The sequence below is a fragment of the Scyliorhinus torazame genome, chromosome 1 (genome assembly GCF_047496885.1).
Source record: "Scyliorhinus torazame isolate Kashiwa2021f chromosome 1, sScyTor2.1, whole genome shotgun sequence".
Classification (NCBI taxonomy): domain Eukaryota; kingdom Metazoa; phylum Chordata; class Chondrichthyes; order Carcharhiniformes; family Scyliorhinidae; genus Scyliorhinus; species Scyliorhinus torazame.
Genome location: NC_092707.1, coordinates 91,573,150 through 91,592,719, shown reverse-complemented (window position 1 = coordinate 91,592,719; position 19,570 = coordinate 91,573,150). Strand labels below are relative to the sequence as shown.

Sequence of the window (19,570 nt, the reverse complement as noted above, 5' to 3'; positions counted from 1 at the left end):
ATCGTTCAGGTTAGTGGGAGACAATTTTAGATATCTGGGGATACAAGTGTGGCGCGCGACTGGGGTCGGTTACACAAGTTGAACTATGTCCCGGCTGTTTGAGCAGATGAGGGGCGAGTTTCGGAGATGGGATGCGCTCCCGCTGTCACTGGCGGGGAGGGTGCAGACGGTTAAGATGACGATATTGCTGAGATTTTTATTTGTGTTCCAATGCCTCTCGATTTTCATCTCGCAGTTCTTTTTTAAGAGGATCAACAAAATTATTTTGGGCTTTGTTTGGGCGGATAAGTCCCCACGGGTGAAAAAGGTGACGCTCAAGAGGAATCGGGGGAGGGGGGGCTTGCCCTGTCAAATGTTAGTAATTATTACTGGGCGGCCAATATTGCGATGATAAGGAAGTGGGTAGTGGGGACGGGGCGGCTTGTGAGCGGATGGAGGCAGCCTCATGCAGGGGCACAGCTTGGGGGTGCTGATAACGGCACCGTTGCCGTTCCCGCCGGCGAGATATTCTACCAGTCCCGTGGTGGTGGCGGCCCTGAGGATCTGGGGTCAGTGGAGGAGATTTGTTGGTGCAGTGGGTGCATCGGTTTGGTCCCCAATATGTGACAACCATCGATTCACTCCTGGGAGCCTAGATGGGGGATTTCGGGTATGGCAAAGGGAATTGAGAAGATGGGGGACCTGTTTCTGGAAGGGAGCTTCCCCAGCTTGAGGGCGCTGGAGGATAAGTTTGGTTTGGCAGCAGAGAATGATTTTAGCTATCTTCAGGTGCAGGACTTTCTACGCAGGCCGGTACCATCCTTCCCACTCCTGCCACAAAGAGGGATTCAAGATAGGGTAGTGTCTAGGGGATGGGTGGGGAGGGGAGCGTCTCGGACATCCACAAAGAATTAATGGGGGCGGAGGAGACGCATACAGAGGAGCTGAAGCGTAAGTCGGAGGAGGAACTGGGGGGTGAGATGGAGGACGGCCTATGGGCGGAGGTGCTGAGCAGGGTCAACGCGACTGCTACATGCGCAAGGCTCAGCTTGATCCAGTTTAAGGTGGTGCACCGACCGCACATGACAGCGGCCCGGATGAGTAGATTTTTTTGGGGTGGAAGACAAGTGTGTCAGATGTGCGGGTGGACCAGCGAACCATGTCCATATGTTTTGGGCATGCCCAAAACCTAGGGGATATTGGCAGGGGTTCGTGGATGTCATGTCTAGAGTATTGAAGACAAGGGTGGAAATGAATCCAGGGGTAGCGATCTTTGGGGTGTTGGAAGTCCCGGGTGTTCAGGAGGAGAGAGAGGCAGATGTTCTGTCCTTTTCCTCCTTGGTAGCCCGGCGACGGATATTATTGGCTTGGAGGGAGTCCAGGCCCCTGAAGTCGAGGCCTGGTTAACCAACATGGCGAGGACCAATGATGACATTTAGACCATATGGCATAGGAACAGAATTAGGCCACTCGGCCCATCGAGTCTGCTCCGCCATTCAATCATGGCTGATATTTTTCTCATCCCCATTCTCCTGCCTTCTCCCCATAACCCCTGATCCCCTTATTAATCAAGAACCTATTTATCTCTGTCTTAAAGACGCTCAGTGATTTAGCATCTGTTGTGCTTTCCCTTCTCTTCATTTACATTGAAAACACAAATTGTGGTTGACGGTGAAGAGAAGGAAGAGTAGCGAGAAGAGGAACATGAGTAGAGAAAGCATGGCTGATTGCTCACTCCCCTTGCTGTTACTCGATCTGGCTGATCAAGTGAAAACTAACTGCTGTCTGCCCATACAGCAGCCACCACTAAATACTGCATTGGCTTTAGAAAGGGGCTATACAAATGCGAGGGCTAGATTTTCTACTTGTCACACTGGTGTGAAACTGGTGTCACAGACCGAGAATCTGTTACCGAAACCACCCGGTCACCATTTGATTTTAGTGACCATGAGCATGTGGTATGTCACTCGACTATTAATCCAGAGTCCCAGAGCAAGATCTGGGAACCTGGGTTCAAATCCCACCGTGTTAGAAATTTGAAATCAATAAAAATGTCTAATGATGACTATGAAACCATAAGGGGCTGGTTTAGCACGAGGTGCTGGTTTAGCACAGGGCTAAATAGCTGGCTTTTAAAGCAGACCAAGGCAGGCCAGCAGCGCGGTTCAATTCCCGTACCAGCATCCCCAAACAGGCGCCGGAATGTGGCGACTAGGGGCTTTTCACAGTAAATTCATTTGAAGCCTACTTGTGACAATAAGCGATTTTCATTTCATTTCATTTTTCATTCGCGATTGTTGTAAAAAAAATCCATCTGAATCACTAAATCGGGTGGCACAGTGGTTAGCACTGTTGCCTCACAGCACTAGGGTCCCTGATTTGATTCCAGCCTTGGGTAATTGTGTGGAGTTTGCATGTTCTCTCTGTGGCTGCGTCCGGTTTCCTCCCACAGTTCAAAAATATGCAGGCTAGGTGGATTGGCCATGCTAATAATTCCCCTTCATGTTCATAAGATGTGCAGTTTAGCTGAGGTCACTGGGATAGGGCAGGGGAGTGGGCCTGGGCAGGGTGTTCTTTCAGAGGGTCAGTGCAGATTTGATGGGCCAAATGGCCTCCTTCCGCACTGTAGGGATTCTATGGAATGATTTTCCACTGTGGATGGGCATGCTCATAGCATTTAGCCTGAATCTGAGTGGTGGATGAAGGAAGAGGATGAATAAACAAAATAATGGACGTTTTAAGAATTCCGTGAAGAAGTTATGTTTTTGAATTAATTTGCCTTCTCTCGATATTTTGAAATACTTTTATCTGGACAGGTAATTGGATATAACCTGGAGTGTGCCTTGGTTAATGCCAAGAGATTACGTCACAGACTGATTCCATTCTCCTGCTCTTCAAAAGTGACAAAGTAACGCTTATACCAGGCTCGGTTTGGGCCATTCAGTACCAAACAAATGAATTAAAAGGGGGAAGAAATAGGCAAATAATAGAAACACAGTAATTATTCATTGTATTAGTTTTTTGTATTAGCTAAGGGGCTGGTTTAGCACACTGGGCTAAATAGCTGGCTTGTAATGCAGAACAAGGCAGCAACGCAGGTTCAATTCCCGTACTGGCCTCCCCGAACAGGCCCCGGAATGTGGCGACTAGGGACAGTAACTACCGACAGTAAGCCTACTTGTGACAATAAGCGATTATTATTATTTTGTAATTGCATGAATATACAATCCACAATAGTACATATAATATATAAAATAGGATATATATATGTGTGTATATATAATATAGTCTATACATATGCTGGAAAAGGAAACACCTGGGGATAGACTAGGGGAGTAGAAGCAATTGGACACCTCTTTCAAAGAGGCAGTATTCGCAGAATGGGCTAAATGGCTATATTCTGTGCTGTTATAGTCTATGATTGTATAAATTGCTATAGAGTCCACAATTCTATTTCTGATAGGACTGTTGCGTTTCTATGTATAGCACAAGTGGACAACATCATGAGCACTGTTTAAAGCTAGCTTGCATCTCTCAAAGGGGGTGCATTGTGGCTGGAGCAGGTGTTGACGGTCATGCAGGAAGTCATTGTTACCTGGGATACATTGAAGAATGGGGCCATGTGGAGTGGGTTCCAAGCTTTTTGGAGCTTATCTTGGAGAAGCTGGGAAGGAGGAGAGATGTCCTTCTTCTGCAGGAGATCAGGATGCATAGGAGCAGACAGTCATGGATGTCACTCACAGACATCAGTCCCAAAGCCCTAGATGCAGTGTCTCAGAAAATCCAATAATCTCACATAGGTAGCCAAGTGAGCGCTGGATTTCATTCCCTGCAGTATAGTCTCAGATGCTGCTCGATTTACCACACCCCAATCACTCTCTAAATCAGGGCCGGGATTCTCCGTTGTGAGTCCATCCCGCTACTGCTGCTAGTGAGGACAGAGAATTTGGCAATGGCTTTTGCTGGTGGTGGGATTCTCTGCTGCCGCCGCTTGTCAATGAGATTTCCGATAGAAACCCCCCACACCGCCAGGAAACCCACAGGCGGCGGGGGGGGGGTGCACTGCCAGCAGGGCCCGAGAATCCCGCCGCCAGTGAACGGTTAGAGAATCAATCAGGATGCAAACCTGGCATCCAAATATTCTATTCCACCCTCATAGCCGCATTTGATTGATTTGATTTATTGTCACGTGTACCGAGGGAAAAGTATTGTTCTGCGTACAGTCCAGACAGATCATTTCAGACATGAAAAAACAGGGGACATACATAAATACACAGTGTAAATACATCGACACAGGCATCAGATGTACTACGGATTGTAGTACTACTCAGTAGAGAAGATGTGTGGAGAGATCAGTTCAGTCCATAAGAGGGTCATTCAGGCGTCTGGTAACTCCGGGGAAGAAGCTATTTTTGAATCTGTTAGAACGTGTTCTCAGACTTTTGTATCTCCTGCCCGATGGGAGAAGTTGGGAGAGTGAATAACCTGGGTGCGAGGGGTCTTTGATTATGCTGCCCGCTTTCCCAAGGCAGCAAAAGGTGTAGACAGAGTCAATGGATGGGAGTCAGGTTTGTGTGATGGACTGGGCTGTGTTCACGACTCTCTATAGTTTCTTACGGTCTTGGGCTGAGCAGTTGCCATACCAGGCTGTGATGCAGCCAGATAGGATTCTTTCTATGATACACCTGTAAAAATTGGTAAGAGTCAATGTGGACATGCCGAATTTCCTGAGGAACTATAGATGCTGTTGTGCTTTCTTGGTCGTAGCGTCGAACTGGGTGGACCAGAACAGATGGTTGGTGAGGTACAGACCTAGGAATTTGAAGCTGTCAACCATCTCCACCTCGGCCCCGTTGATGCTGACAGGGGTGTGTACAATACTTTGCTTCCTGAAAGTCAATGACCAGCTCCTTAGTTTGCTGACAGTGAGGGAGAGATTGTTGTCGCTGCACCACTCCACTAGGTTCTCTATCTCCCTCCTGTATTCTGACTCGTCATTATTCGAGATCCACCCACTATGGTCGTGGCGTCAGCAAACTTGTAGATGGAGATGGAGCCAAATTTTTCCACACAGTCGTGTATGTATAGGGAGTATAGTAGGTGGCTAAGCACGCAGCCTGGCGGGGCCCCGGTATTGAGGACTATCGTGGAAGAAGTGTTGTTGTTTATCCTTACTGATTGGTCTGTGGGTCAGGAAGTCGAGGATCCAGTTGCAGAGGCTGGAGCCACGTCCTAGGTTTTGGAGTTCTGATATGAACTTGGCTGGGATTATGGAGTTGAAAGCGGAGAAGGGGTCTGACGTAGGAGTCCTTGTTGTCGGGATGCTCCAGGGATGGAGTTTAGGGCCAGGGAGATAGTGTCTGCTGAGGACCAGTTGCGGTGGTATGCAAATTGCAGTGGATCAAGGCATTCTGGGCCATTAGTAGGGAGTATCTCCCGATTAAACCATTGTTTCAGTTTGGGGAATGTCCGTACTATCTTCTTTGGTATGCAATCTTCTACACACTTGCTAATGAAGTCTGTGACGATGGTGGCATACTCGTTTAGGTTGGCCGCTGAGTTCTTGAATATGGACCAGTCCACTGACTCCAAGCAGTCACGTAGGAGCTCTTCTGTTGCCTCAGACCAGTGTTGCATGGTCTCCTTAACCGGTTTCTCCCACATAAGTTTCTGCTTGTATACGAGAGAAGGAGCACCATTTTATTGTCCGATTTTCTGAAGTGTGGTCAGGGGATGGATCGGGTCGGTGCCCTTGATGTTTGTGTAGCAGTTGGCCCTCCTGGTGGAACAGGAGATGTGATGGTGGAATCCTGATAGTACATTCTTGAGGTTGGCCTTGTTGAAGTTCCTGGCCACGATGAACAAGGCCTCTGGGTGTTCTGTTTCATTGTTATTTATAGCGGTGTCCAATTCATCAAGCGCCTTCTTCATTTCCGCCGTGATGATGGCAGAAATGAAGTCCCATGGAAGGTAATACAGGCGGCATGGGCAGAAGGTAGCACGGCCACATCTCACAGCCTGCACACACTTCTAGCTATTCAACAGTGACAACTCAATTCAAACATATTGTGCAATACTTACTGACACATTTCACTCTCGCTTGCAAGAAAAAGTGGCACACAACTGGTGGAAGGGGGGGGGGTGATCGGGTAGATGCGCAGCAGAAGCTAACCACAAAGGGAAACAGCTATTTCTCTATGTCCTAGCCCCTACGGAAAAGACAGTGCTGGTCATTATTGGGATGACAATTGCTGAGACCATTGCCAGTAACAGGGTTGAAACCATCAGAGATGGCAGTATCCTTAGCTGTAATCCTGCATCTCATGTGATTTACAATGCAGGTGTTAAAAACATACACCTCTTACTTCCCCACCCCCTATCCCCCACCTTCCTGAAACCACAGTTTGCTCTTTTGGCTCTCTCCTTTCAGATAGCCAGGCAGGAAGTGCAACCTAGAAAGACAGCAGTGGAACACTGAGAAGACAGTCATAGAGTCATAGAGGGTTACAGCATGGAAACAGGCCCTTTGTCCCAACTTGTCCATGCGGATGATCAAGATCAATTTCATCCATGCAGATACTGACGTGATGCATAATATAAAGGCCATATTCAAAGCAGGCCCTGCACGTGATGAGATACGGAGCAAGTGGCTTGCAGCCAGGTCAGGGGGCAAGGATAGTGCAGGTGCCAGTTTGAGTTCTGGCACAGAGGATCCAAATATGCACGTTGCTGGGAAATACTTGCAGAGGAACACTGAGAGTCCAAAAATGTGTGGTTAGGTGGATTGGCCATTCTAAATTGCCCTTTAGTGTCCAAAGCTTAGGTGGGATTACGGGGATGGGGCGTGGGCCTAGGTAGGGGGCTGTTTCTGAGACTCGATGGAGCGAGTGGCCTCCTTCTGCACTGTAGGGATTCTATAAAGCAATGTTTGACACATTGGGAAGCCTGTCAGAATATCTATGGCTGACGTCAAGCAGATTGGAGGAACCCAGCACCATCTTGGCAGATTAGGGCCCATATTTTCCAGCATGAAAATGTGAAGCGTGATGGCTGATGATGAACTTTCCATTGCAGCAGAGACAACAGCCATCAGGCGTCTTGGGCGTTGCAGTGGAAGCTACTGCCGTTGGCTGGCTATGTAAGGCCAGTTGACTGCCATACTCCTGCCATCGTGGCTGCTGATTGCTTTGTGCAAAGAGGCTTGCAGGGTGTCACAGCACCTCAGCAATCTGTCCTCCAATCGGATTGCTGAGGCGCTGCCCTTGGTAGAGGCAATGGTTCCATGCAGCACAGACGTGCTGTCCTCTCTCAGGAGGACTGTATTCATCCTGACAGCCCTGTTGGTCCAACAGTGCCCTCACTGTTTCCTGTCAGTCAGCCAGCCCCGACTACCCCTGCATTGATAGTACATTCCACAGCTGGGTCTTAGATCCAAAATCAACTGCAAGCCTCTCCCCAGTAAAAAAACAGCAACCGTACACCAACCATGGTGCAATCATTGGCGTGACACAAGAACAATCGAAGGCACGCGGAAGACAGTCACTGCAGGAATGCACAAGGATGATTTGTTAGTTTGTTTATCTAATTTATAAACTTGGCTTAGGTGCCTAATTTGGCGTGGCTTTTGTTTTTTGCATTGTAGCCAAATATATGATACCGCAGGGAACATATGGGGCGCGATTCTCCGAAATGGAGACAGAGGGCGCGTTTCTCCCATGCCGCGCCGTATGGGGGAATCGGCATTAGCGCCATTTTTTCCCGCGATGCCGGTCCGACACTGGTCCGTTTGGCGTGGCACCAGTAGCGGACTGCTGTTCCCGGCCGGCCGCCGATTCTCCGGCCTGGATGGGCCGAGCGGCCGCACGGAAACGGCAGAATCCCGCCGGCGCCGTTCACACCTGCTCGCAGCCGGCGGGAACTCTGCGTGTAGGGTTGGGGGGTGGCCTGTGGGGCGGGGGAAAGCGCTCCTTCACCGGGGGGGGGGGCCTCCGATGGGGTCTGGCCCGCGATCGGGCCTCTCCAGCCCCGGCCCTATTTTATTACGCGGCCGGCCCTTGAACCCACACACCATGTTGCGTCGGGGCCTGCGCGCTGAGTAAGTCCCCCGCGCATTCACGGGTTGGCGCGGCCCAACTGCGTATGCGCGGGTTGGCGTGACACCCATTTGGCACCGGGAAGGGAGGCTGGAGCGGCGTGAACTGCTCCAGCGCCGTGCTGCCCCCTGTGGGGGCCAGAATCGCTACTGCCCGCGGCCGTTTTGCGCCATCGTGAACGCCGTCGCGTTTCACGACGGCTCGAAACTGGCACAGGCAGCAGCGATTCGGGCCCCCACAGGGTTGCGCGGGGGACTTCCTCAGCGCGCCAGCCCCGACACAACATGGCGTGGGGATTCAGGGACCGGCCGCGTAATAAAATAGGGGCTGGAGAGGCCGGCCCGCCGATTGGTGGGCCCCGTTCGCGGGCTAGACCCCATCGGAGGCCCCCCCCCGGAGAAGGAGGGCTTTTCCCCGCCCCACAGGCCGCCCCCGACCCTACGCGCAGAGCTCCCGCCTGCTGCGACCGGGTGTGAACGGCGCCGGCGGGACTCTGCTGTTTCCGCACGGCCACTCGGCCCATCAAGGCCGCTACTGGCGCCGCGCCAAACACGCCGCTTCTCGGAGAATCACCTGCCGGCGTCGGACCGGCGCCGTGGGAAAAAATGGTGTGATCGCCGATTCTCACATACGGCGCAGCATGGGAAAATCGCGCCCAAGGAGTTGACAATTGGGGTTCAAGTCACTGGTTGTTCCTGGAATGAGGTTTTCACAGACAGCCCAGGCAAAAAGGGATTGAGCTGGGCAAATATTTTTTTTTAATCAAAATTTATTCATCTGTGGGCTATACATATTCTGCAAACACTGTGTTAATCACTGTGCCTGTCACTTGTGTGAGAACCAGCAGGCAGGTCTGAATGTTGTGATACATATCAAGACGCAGATCTAAAATTATATCAGAGTTAGAGATAAAAGTAGAAACTCTGACACAAGATAATTTATTTAATCGTTTGAGGGCAATTTTTTCCACTGTACATGTACCTTTCCATTGTCCATTGTCCATTGTACATTGTACATTTTACATTGTACCTATCCATTGTATATTGTCCATTGTACATTGCAGAATGCAGTTGATAATCATGAATTTTGACACACACTCTGCTGTCTATAACCAATCTTCAAAATTGTCCAGGCAGCCGAAACTTTGGCTGGGAAAGCCAGTGGATTTGTGGTGGCCTACCACATACCCATGGCAGGTCCCACCATGGTGGGCCCAGAAAATCCCAGTAAATCCTTCGGCAAACCAATGGTCTGCTCGATCACTATTAAAGGACATCGCAGATTTCTCATTGTATGCATTCTGTACACCGGGTGTGCACCGGTATCATCGGCCGTGTCATAGCCCTTATCATCGTTCAGTATCCACCCTTTGGTTTCTTGTGACACACTCCACTGCCACAGGATGAAGACGTTGTGTGTTGTGAGAGTACCAGACAGGAAGCTGCACCAGGCACTGCCTGTGATCGCACACCAATTGGACATCGAGGGAGTCAAATCCCTTTTGGTTCCAGTATTGGGCAGTGTTAACATGTGGCTGCAATTTGGGGAAAGCTGAAATTCTAGCACAACCACATTCTCACTTCACCTGGTTCCTTCTGGCAAGAGAGTGAAATGTAATTGGCCCTTAATGAGTAGAGAGTCACAGTGACCTCCCTGACACCACAGTGAGCAACAAACTGTGAAATGTTGTGAACAACTCCAGCTCTAGTCTGCTGGGAGCCAAACACATAAAGGTTAATCACCACAGTCACCTTCCGAGTCACTGGTACTTCCTCTGCTCTCTATTGGAGTTGTGGCTGAAGTAGATGGCGGATTTCACAGACAATGTCCTCACTCAAATACAAGCATCACTCTCATTGTTCTTCAGAGATTCCCTGTACACCCTGGGTATATATGGCCTCTTGGGGCCTTTCTGACCCTTCCTCTCCTCCCTCTTCCAGCAGTACCCCTGGTCCATGAGCCCTCTGATCATTCTCCCAGTTATGGTGTATTTCAGGATGCCTGTTAGTTGTACTCAAGTTGCATAGAAACTTTGAAGTCAGTAAAAAATGCCTTCAGCACTTGTCACACGATTGCAACTGTAAACAAATCAAGCAATTACTTGATTTGAAACCACAGCTAGAATAAATTAACCCACAACCAATCTGTAAGTAGTTGAAGATCCCTTTAAATAATATTGGTGGAGAAGATCCTTCCAGCTGCTGAATGTGTGTCCACCTCTGCTCGATTAAGGGAGAGCATAAAGTGGACTGATAAGCTCCAAAATGGCACTGCTAGTGTCAAATTACCATTATTACACAGCCCTGCATACTTCTAGCACACCTTCAGTGGGCACAATCTCACACCCTCACCAATATGGGACCCAGTGTGAGTCACATCACAAGTTTGGATTTTGCCCGTGGACAACATTTTGGAGGCATAAGGATTCTGTTCCCACCTAGAAAACAGACGGAAGTAATTAATTTTTCTCGCCTGTGATGTAGTTTCCTTTTCCATTCTTAACTTTTGATCTCCCATCATAGTCTTTGGCAGGAAACCTTTCCGAGAGAGAGGGGACATTTTTACTCCTTGTGCACCATTTCTCCAGCGCTTCTGCATATTGTGGTGAGAAATCAGGACAACTCCAAGCTTTGGTAGCTATGGTACTGGACTAGTAACCTGGAAGACATTAGCCTAAATCCGAAAATAGCAAGTTGTGAATTGAATGCAATAGTCCTGTAATTGGCAGCCTGGGGCCAGAGAGAAAGTCACCATATTAAGTTGTTGGGTTGTTGTAAAAGTCCAATTGGTTCACAAGTGTACTTCAGGGAAGGGAACCTGTCACTTTTGACTGGTCTGTCCAATAATTACCTCCAGTGTTTTTCATTATTCTTTCTTGAAAGTGGGCTTCGCTGGTAAGGCCAGCATTTGTTGCCCATCACTTGAACGGAATGATTTGTTGGACCATTTCAGAGGGCAATTAAGATTCAACCACATTTTTATGGATCTGGAGTCACATGTGTACCAGCCTGGGTAAGGACACCAGATTTCCTTCCCAAAAGTACATAGGTGAACCAGATGGGATTTTAGGATAACCAGTGATAGTTGCCATGGTCACCACTGGTAGTCTTGTGCCACAGTGGGTAGTGTCCCTACCTCTGAGCCAGAAGCTTCAGGTTTGAGTCCCACCCCCAAGACCTTATTGGTAAGGAAAGTACCTTCATATTGCAGCCAAACAGATTGAGTGTCAACCTACAAAAGCCTTCCAACACATGATAATTGGTGGTAAGAGCAGGAGAGACTTCTGGTCAGCAATGTTTGATGTGGAGAGGTGCCCCTCTAGCTATAAACCCCTGGTCACAGACTAGCGACCTATTCTGGAAATTACTAGTTATGGAAACAGATGAAAGTCTGCCTCAGTACACCATTAGGTGTGGGAAGAGAATTGGATTGGGTGGTCACCATTACTGAGAATAGCTTTATATTCCAAATGTATTGATTGAATTAAAATTGCACCAGCTGCTGTGGTGGGATTTGAACCCATATCCTCAGAGCAATAACCTGGGACTCTGGATAATTAGTTCAGTGACATTATCATTACAGCACAATCTTGCCCAATACAATAGAGTTTTAATCCACTGGGGGCATCTAGGAATGGGTAATGAATGCTGCGGTGCCCCATCGCTCAAAAATAAATATTAAAATAATTTCAAGTCTATGGTTAAGTGCAAATGAACATTTTATGAAGCCATCGTACATTTTAATTGTGCAGTGTTTGCAGGATGTGCTGATATCATTTTTTAAAAATCTGTTTATTAAAAATGTTTCAGAATCTTTTCTTGGGCGACGAATGCTAAGAAGGTGTTGGGATGGTATGGGGAGTCGGAGGAGGTGTGGGTGCAGATGGAGTCAGGCTTGTGTAGGGCTATAGGCGTTGGTGACGACTACCTTGCCCTTTTCTCCGGGGAAGTATTCTGGAAATCCGGTGGTAGCTTCCACATTGCGAATATGGAGACAGTTTTGATAACATTTTAAACTGGGGGTGGTATCGAAGCTGGTGCCAGTGTGTGCGAACCATATGTTCAAGCTGGTGAGGCTTGACGGTAGATTCTGGGGATGGGAGGTGAAGGAGGTCGCTGTGACAAGGAATTGTTTGTGGAGGGCAGATTTGCGAGCTTTGAGGAATTGGTGGCAAAACTTGGGCTTTCACGAACGGACAGATTTAGATATTTGTAGGTGCATGATTTTGCGAAGAAAATTTTACCTTCTTTTCCTGTGATACCCCCTTCCTCGTTGTTGCAGAGGGTTGTTCATTGGTGGGGATGGAGGAGGAGAGCATGTCGGGGATTTATGGGAGGCTCATAGCAGAGGAGATGGCATCCTTGGTTGGGGTCAAAACCAAGTGGGAAAAGGAGCTGGGGTCTGAGCTGGAGTGCGGTGTGAGATTCTGTGACGGGTGAATGCGACGGCATCATGTGCAAGGTTAGGGCTGATACAGTTGAAAGTGGTGCAAAGGGTCCATTTGATCAAATCCAGGAGAATAGGTTGTTTGTGGGAGTGGAGGATGAGGGCGAGCGGTGGGACAAGACCAGAACATAATGAGTGTGGTTAGTCAGCCCCCGAGAACAGTGCTCATATTGTCCTCCACCCCAGAGAAAAATCCACTCACCCTTGCTTTAGTCAGATGTACTCTGTGCATCACCTTAATTGGATCAGACTTAGCCAAGCACATGAAGACGTAGAGTTGACCGTGTGAAGGGCCTCACTCCATACCTCGTCATACAGAATGGGACCCAACTCACCCCCCCATTTCGCCTTCACCTCACTCAGTGGAGCTGATTCCACTGAGAGGATATGGTCATATGTGCCAGAAATAGCCCCCCCATCAGACCCAGCCAAAGACAAAAGGCGCTTCAACAGGGAAGAGGGTGACGCCAAGGGAAAGGAGGGGAAAGCCTTGCTCGAGAAATCGCAAATCTTAAAGTATCTGAAAAGACTGGAATCAGTCAGAATTTCTCCATTTGTTCCTTAAAACTTGCAAACCTTCCCCCCCACCCCTCCACAAACAGGCTTTGAAACCTCTCCAAAACCTTCCCCTCCCATGACTTAAATGTCGAGTCCAAACCTGCTGGCAGAAAAAGGTGGTTATTGCAGATGCGGGCGGGCAAAGACATGGGACAGAGCTTAAAATGCTGCCTGAACTGCTTCTAGATTCTCAGGGTGGACACCACCACTGGATTCAGGGAAAGTCTTCCCGGAGAGAAAGGTAACAATACAGTAACTATTCCACCAAGGCTAAAAACAGTGCACAAACTCGCTTCCATTTGGCCCCACATAGAACCAGGATCACTGAACCACAACAATATCTTCTGAATATTGGCTGCTCAATAGTAAAACAGTAAATTTGGAGCAAAGCCCCACAGATCCTTGGGGCGGGATTCTCCAGCCACGTTCGCCTGGCGACCGGAGAATCCAGCCCTAAGTCAATGGAGTTCTCCATTGTTCGCCTCTCACCCGTGGCGTTCTTGCAGCGGGCGGGGCGGGAGAATCCAGCCCTTGGAGTCTTGTCGTCCAAATGAAGGAGGACATTAATACATTGACTTTGCCAAAAAAGGAATTGGGGAGAAAGATGGGGGGACAGTGAAAAATAAATAAAAATCTCGGTTCATTTTAATAGTCTGAATCCTGTTCGCCAAGGACAGGGGGAGGTTATCCCACCTCTGTAAGTCTGACTTGACACTATTAACCAGATTTGTGTAATTTAATTTATGAAGTGAGGCCCAATCGAGGACCACCCGGACTCCCACATAACGAAAAGTTGTCTTGACAACGCTAAAATGTAGCGGCCCAAGTTGGCGTCTCCTCCGTGGGGGGTTGACAGGAAGCATTCGCTCTTGTCCAAGTTCAACTTGTACCCAGAGAAGGAGCCAAAACTTATAAATTCTCTCATCATAGAAGGTACCGGGTTCGTAATATAGAGAAGTTGTCATCCACGTAAAGTGAAACCCTATACTCCACCCCTCTCCAATTTATCTCCCTCGACTTAACAGAGGACCTCAGCACTATAACAAGCGGTTCTCTTGCCAAGGCAAACAGGAGCAGAGACAGTAGATTCCCCTGTCTCGTGCCCTATTTAATGGGAAGTAGCCAGAGTTCAGACCATTCGTATGAACACTAGAAGTGTGGGCCCTATACTGTAATCGAATCCCGGGAATAAACCTGTGCCCAAATCCAAACCTCCCAAGATCAAACAGATATTCCCACTCCACTCTATCAAACGCCTTTTTGGCATCCAGAGAAACAATTACCTTCGGTTCAGGAATCAAGGAGGTGAAAAGAACAACATTTAGCAGGCGGCGTACATTGGCTAACAATTGCTGATCATTAACAAAGCCTGTCTGATCCTTCGAGATCAACTTGGGAGGCAGGTCTTCCGCCACAATGCCAGCACATTAGCAAGTAATTAACATCCGCATTTAAGAGTGAAATACGTCGATATGACCCACACTCTGTTGGATCTTTGTCTTTCCTGAGAATCAAGGAGATAGAGACCTGTATGAGTGTAGAGGGCAACACATCCCAGGAAAAGCAATCATCAACATGTCCAGAATTAAAGGTACCAACAGCTCTGCAAACGTCTTCTAAAATTCAATGGGGAAGCCATCTGGGCCTGGGGCTTTACCAGCCTGCATCAACCCAATGCATTTAATAATTTCCTCTGGGCCTAACTGGGATTCCAACTTCTCAGTCCTCTCCCCCTCCACAGCTGGGATGAGTAGGCTGTCCAAACGACCCCTCTATCTATAGAGACCCCAATAGAAAGATTCAGAAGCTGCATTAACCTGAGGAGGGGGCAGAAATTGGGCTACCACTCAGGTTGCGTACCTTTTTAAAAATAAATTTAGAGTACCCAATTCATTTTTTCCAATTAAGGGGCAATTTAGAGTGGCCAATCCGCCTACCCTACACATCTTTGGGTTGTGCGGGCGAAACCCACGCAAACACGGGGAGAATGTGCAAAATCCACACGGACAGTGACCCAGAGCCGGATCGAACCTGGGACCTCGGCGCCGTGAGGCAGCATTGCTAACCACTACACCACCGTGCTGCCCTTCAGGTTGCATACCTGTACAATCTCCAAGGATGCCTCCAGTCGTTTCAGCTGGTGAGCTAACAGGCGACTTGCTTTCTCTCCATATTCATACTCCTTGAGTGTCGCAGCTGGCCAATCGTTCTGTCCGTTGACAATAGCTTGGATAGTGTCTGCAGCTTTTCCCCACTTCCCAACAACCCTGGGGTTGGGGCAAGTGATTACCGGTGGTCCCTCAAGAATGGAGCCCACCAGCCTCTGCTGCTCCACCCTCGCTGTCTTCACCATGTACACTTTGTAGGAGAAAATTTTCCCCCTGAGGACAACCTTAAGGGATTCCCACAGCATAGAGTGTGAGATAGACTCACTTTAATTACATTTTATATATTCTCTAAAGGTGGCGGACATGTGTTCACAAAATGTCCTGTCTACTAATAATCCAATCTCCATGGAGGAGCCTGGGAGGAACCTGACTCTAATGCCAAATCAACAAAGTGCGGGACATGGTCCGAAATCACTATCGCTGAGTAACCAGCTACCACCACAAAAGGGAGGAAAGACCTTTCCACCACAAAAAAATTGATCCGCAAGTATACCTGATGCACGTGTGAATAAAAAATCAAAACTCTTTATCGCCTGGGTGCAAAAAGCAGCAAGGATCTACACCCCCATCTGTTCTATGAAAAACAAGAAAGCTCTGGCCACCCCTGATGGTCAGAGATCTGGGCTTGGACCAACCCAGACTAGGGTCCAGGACACAAATCAAGTCCTCACCCAAAATAAACTGATGTGAATCCAAATTGTGAAATGAGGCCAACAAACTATTAATACATTTTGTACCGTCCTAGTTTGTAACATAGATATTAACCAGAGCCACTGGAGTACCCACCACAGAGCCACAGACAATACTATGTCTGCCATTGGGGTCAGGCAAGATCTTAGTATCAGAAAATGGAACCCTTTTATTAATTAATATTGCCGCACCCCGGGCTCTAACATCGAAGCCCGGATGAAAGACTTGTCCCACCAACCCCTTCCGCCGCCTTGTCGGTCTCTGACCCTGCAGGAACACCACGTCGGAATTTAAACACTTAAGGTGAGCAAATACACTCGACCTTTCACTGGGCCATTCAACCCCCTGAAATTCCAGGTGACCAAACAAATTGGGGGTCTCCCACGCAGTCTGCGGAGTCAGTCATTTCCACCAAGGGAGATTATCCAACAAATACATAAAAGGTACAGCAAACAGGCCTACCCAAGATGGCCAACAAACCAGATCACAAGGCTAAACAAAAAAAAAAATCTACAGTCACCGTCAGCAAACTACCCCTTCACCCCGTCCTTGCCCTCAGATACTTGCTCCATGGGCTTTCATGGTTTCTTTCATGGTTTCATTGGTCTTCCCCAGAGCCGGATGGGAGCCAAGGCCTCCTCCATCGATTTACGGAGGTCCTCCGACACAACCTGCCAGTGCTTATCAAATTCTTTCGCCAAGGTACTCGAAAGTACCTCGGCCGTTAGTGGTGTGGCCGGAGCCCCAGAGGCTGCCTCCGCCACCTTTTTCTGCCGATGAGCTCTGAGAGGCTCTGATTCCGTCGACGAACTTCGACTGTCTTCCTTTTTCCACTGGTTTTCCTGGGCATTTCACCTATATAGGATCCTTCTCCCATTAATTCTGTGGGTTTTCAAAAGAAAATATTCCCTTAAACTAAGAGAAAAGGGCACAAAGTGCAGTACTCTAGCTGGAGCCACCTCGTGCAAGTCTTCCCCTTACATAACACCACCGGAAGTCTCGGGGTGCTGATATAATAAGAGTTTTCCTCACCAACCATGGAAGCTGTGGCTTAGTTGATTGTCTTCAGAGATTCGGCATTCCTCCAAACTTAAAGCATTTATTTACATAATTTCCTGTTTGTCTTCTCAAGGAGAATTGAAATCGGACAAATCATTGCAGCAAATTTGCATCAGAATGGGTTACTTGGCTCTTTTCACATTCGAACTGCTGACAACCAATTGAACAACAGTGACAATATTGTATGGATGTCAGCTGGGCCATGAAACCATTCCGGAAACTCTCTCAATCTCCTGCCCCCAATTCAGTAGCAATCCAACCCTTCACGCGCTACAGAAAGTGTGCAAACAGGCATCTTCTCTGGTAATTCTACTGAGGTTATGGCAGAAGTTTTGGAGAATCCCTATGGAATTTTAAGAACGTGGTTGAAACTGGCTTTAAATTACTTCAGCGCTGTAATAGAATTAAATAATCCAACCCCAATTGAATTTTGGAGGGAAAATGCCCCCTTCTGTCATCCATTCAGTGACTGAATTTGAGAGGAAAGTAAATAGTTTCCCTAGAAGAAATTCCAACTCAACAGTATTTAACTCGAAGGGAACTCTAATGACAATTTTTTGTTGAATCATTTAACTAGTACAGAGGTACTGCTGAAAAAAGAGACATGCAATCAAAGCTTTTCATATTGTGCTCATCAGGATAACTTGCAAGACTTTCCAACAGTGACAGGGCAACAAAAATTTACACTGCATGAGATGAGAGTGCTGATTGGTTGTCAAGTGGACTCTACTTGGCGGAGGTATTGCCATGGAGAATACAGTGTGAAACAGTTAACTGCCCAGGTTTGTTCCAATTCAAAACAGGCAGATTGACTTGATAGGCCACGGCATTTGTTATGATTCCAGTTGATGTTATCACTGGACGGGAAGGTCCCAGAATGGAACCCTGACTCGGAAGACCGCAACTTTTAATTTTTTTATAACAGTCATGGTACTGCTAATTAGTTTTAACAACAAGAAGAAACATTTAATAAACAGGGAAAAATTGGATTATAATACAATACTCCTTTATTCCCCTCCCCCCAGATTAACAATTACACACTGATTTTAAGATTAACGTGGGTTACATAGATTTCATAGAATTTACAGTGCAAAAGGAGGCCATTCGGCCCATCGAGTCTGCACTGGCTCTTGGAAAGAGCACCCTACCCAAGGTCAACACCTCCACCCTATCCCCATAACCCAGTAACCCCACCCAACACTAAGGGCAATTTTGGACACTAAGGGCAATTTATCATGGCCAATCCACCTAACTTGCACATCTTTGGACGGTGGGAGGAAACCGGAGCACCCGGAGGAAACCCACGCACACACGGGGAGGATGTGCAGACTCCGCACAGACAGTGACCCAAGCCGGAATCGAACCTGGGACCCTGGAGCTGTGAAGCAATTGTGCTATCCACAATGCTACCGTGCTTACAAAGTACATCTTAAGCTATAATGGTCTCATGAACACAAAAAGTCACTTTTAAGCATGCAAGATGACTGTGGTCAGATACACGCACGTCACTTTGAACCCGAGTTAGCACCTTTGGATTTCTCCTCAGAAATTCCCCATATTTCTTTTTAAAATGTATATTTTATTCAAAATTTTTTCGGTCAAACAAGAACAGTACAGGATTTTCCCCTTTTTACAACTTTAAAACAATATAAATAATAATGACCATTTTTTTTAAACAAATAAATAATATATATTTTTTTTTTTAAAATAATATTTTATTGAAAATTTTTGGTCAACCAACACAGTACATTGTGCATCCTTTACACAACATTATAACAATACAGATAATAATGACCTTTTTTATTTAAACAAGAACAAAAGAAAACAACAACAAATAAATAAATATTAAATAACAAAAATAAAAACTAGCCCTAATTGGCAACTGCCTTGTCTCAGGCCACCCCCCCCCCCCCCCCCCCCCCCCCCAAGTTCTGGGCTGCTGCTGCTGCCTTCTTTGTTCTCCCCTATCTATCTTTCCGCAAGATATTCGACGAACGGTTGCCACCGCCTTGTAAACCCTTGAGCCGACCCCCTTAGGACGAACTTAATCCGCTCTAACTTTATGAACCCCGCCATATCATTTATCCAGGTCTCCACCCCCGGGGGCTTGGCTTCTTTCCACATTAGCAATATTCTGCGCCGGGCTACTAGGGACGCAAAGGCCAAAACATCGGCCTCTTTCGCCTCCTGCACTCCCGGCTCTTGTGCAACCCCAAATATAGCCAACCCCCAGCTTGGTTCGACCCGGACTCCTACTACTTTCGAAAGCACCTTTGTCACCCCCATCCAAAACCCCTGTAGTGCCGGGCATGACCAAAACATATGGGTATGATTCGCTGGGCTTCTCGAGCACCTCGCACACCTATCCTCCACCCCAAAAAATTTACTGAGCCGTGTTCCAGTCATATGTGCCCTGTGTAATACCTTAAACTGAATCAGGCTTAGCCTGGCGCACGAGGACGACGAGTTTACCCTGTTTAGGGCATCTGCCCACATCCCCTCCTCAATCTCCTCCCCTAGCTCTTCTTCCCATTTCCCTTTTAGTTCGTCCATCATAGTCTCCCCTTCGTCTCTCAA

The 19,570-nt window shown here is 47.8% G+C and overlaps 1 protein-coding gene across 6 annotated transcripts in view; it reads left to right on the top strand.

The window, feature by feature from the left end:
* aifm3 (AIF family member 3) overlaps positions 1-19,570 on the top strand; it is a 183,116-nt gene that overhangs the window by 28,315 nt on the left and 135,231 nt on the right. The gene's annotated exons all lie outside the window — the stretch shown is intronic.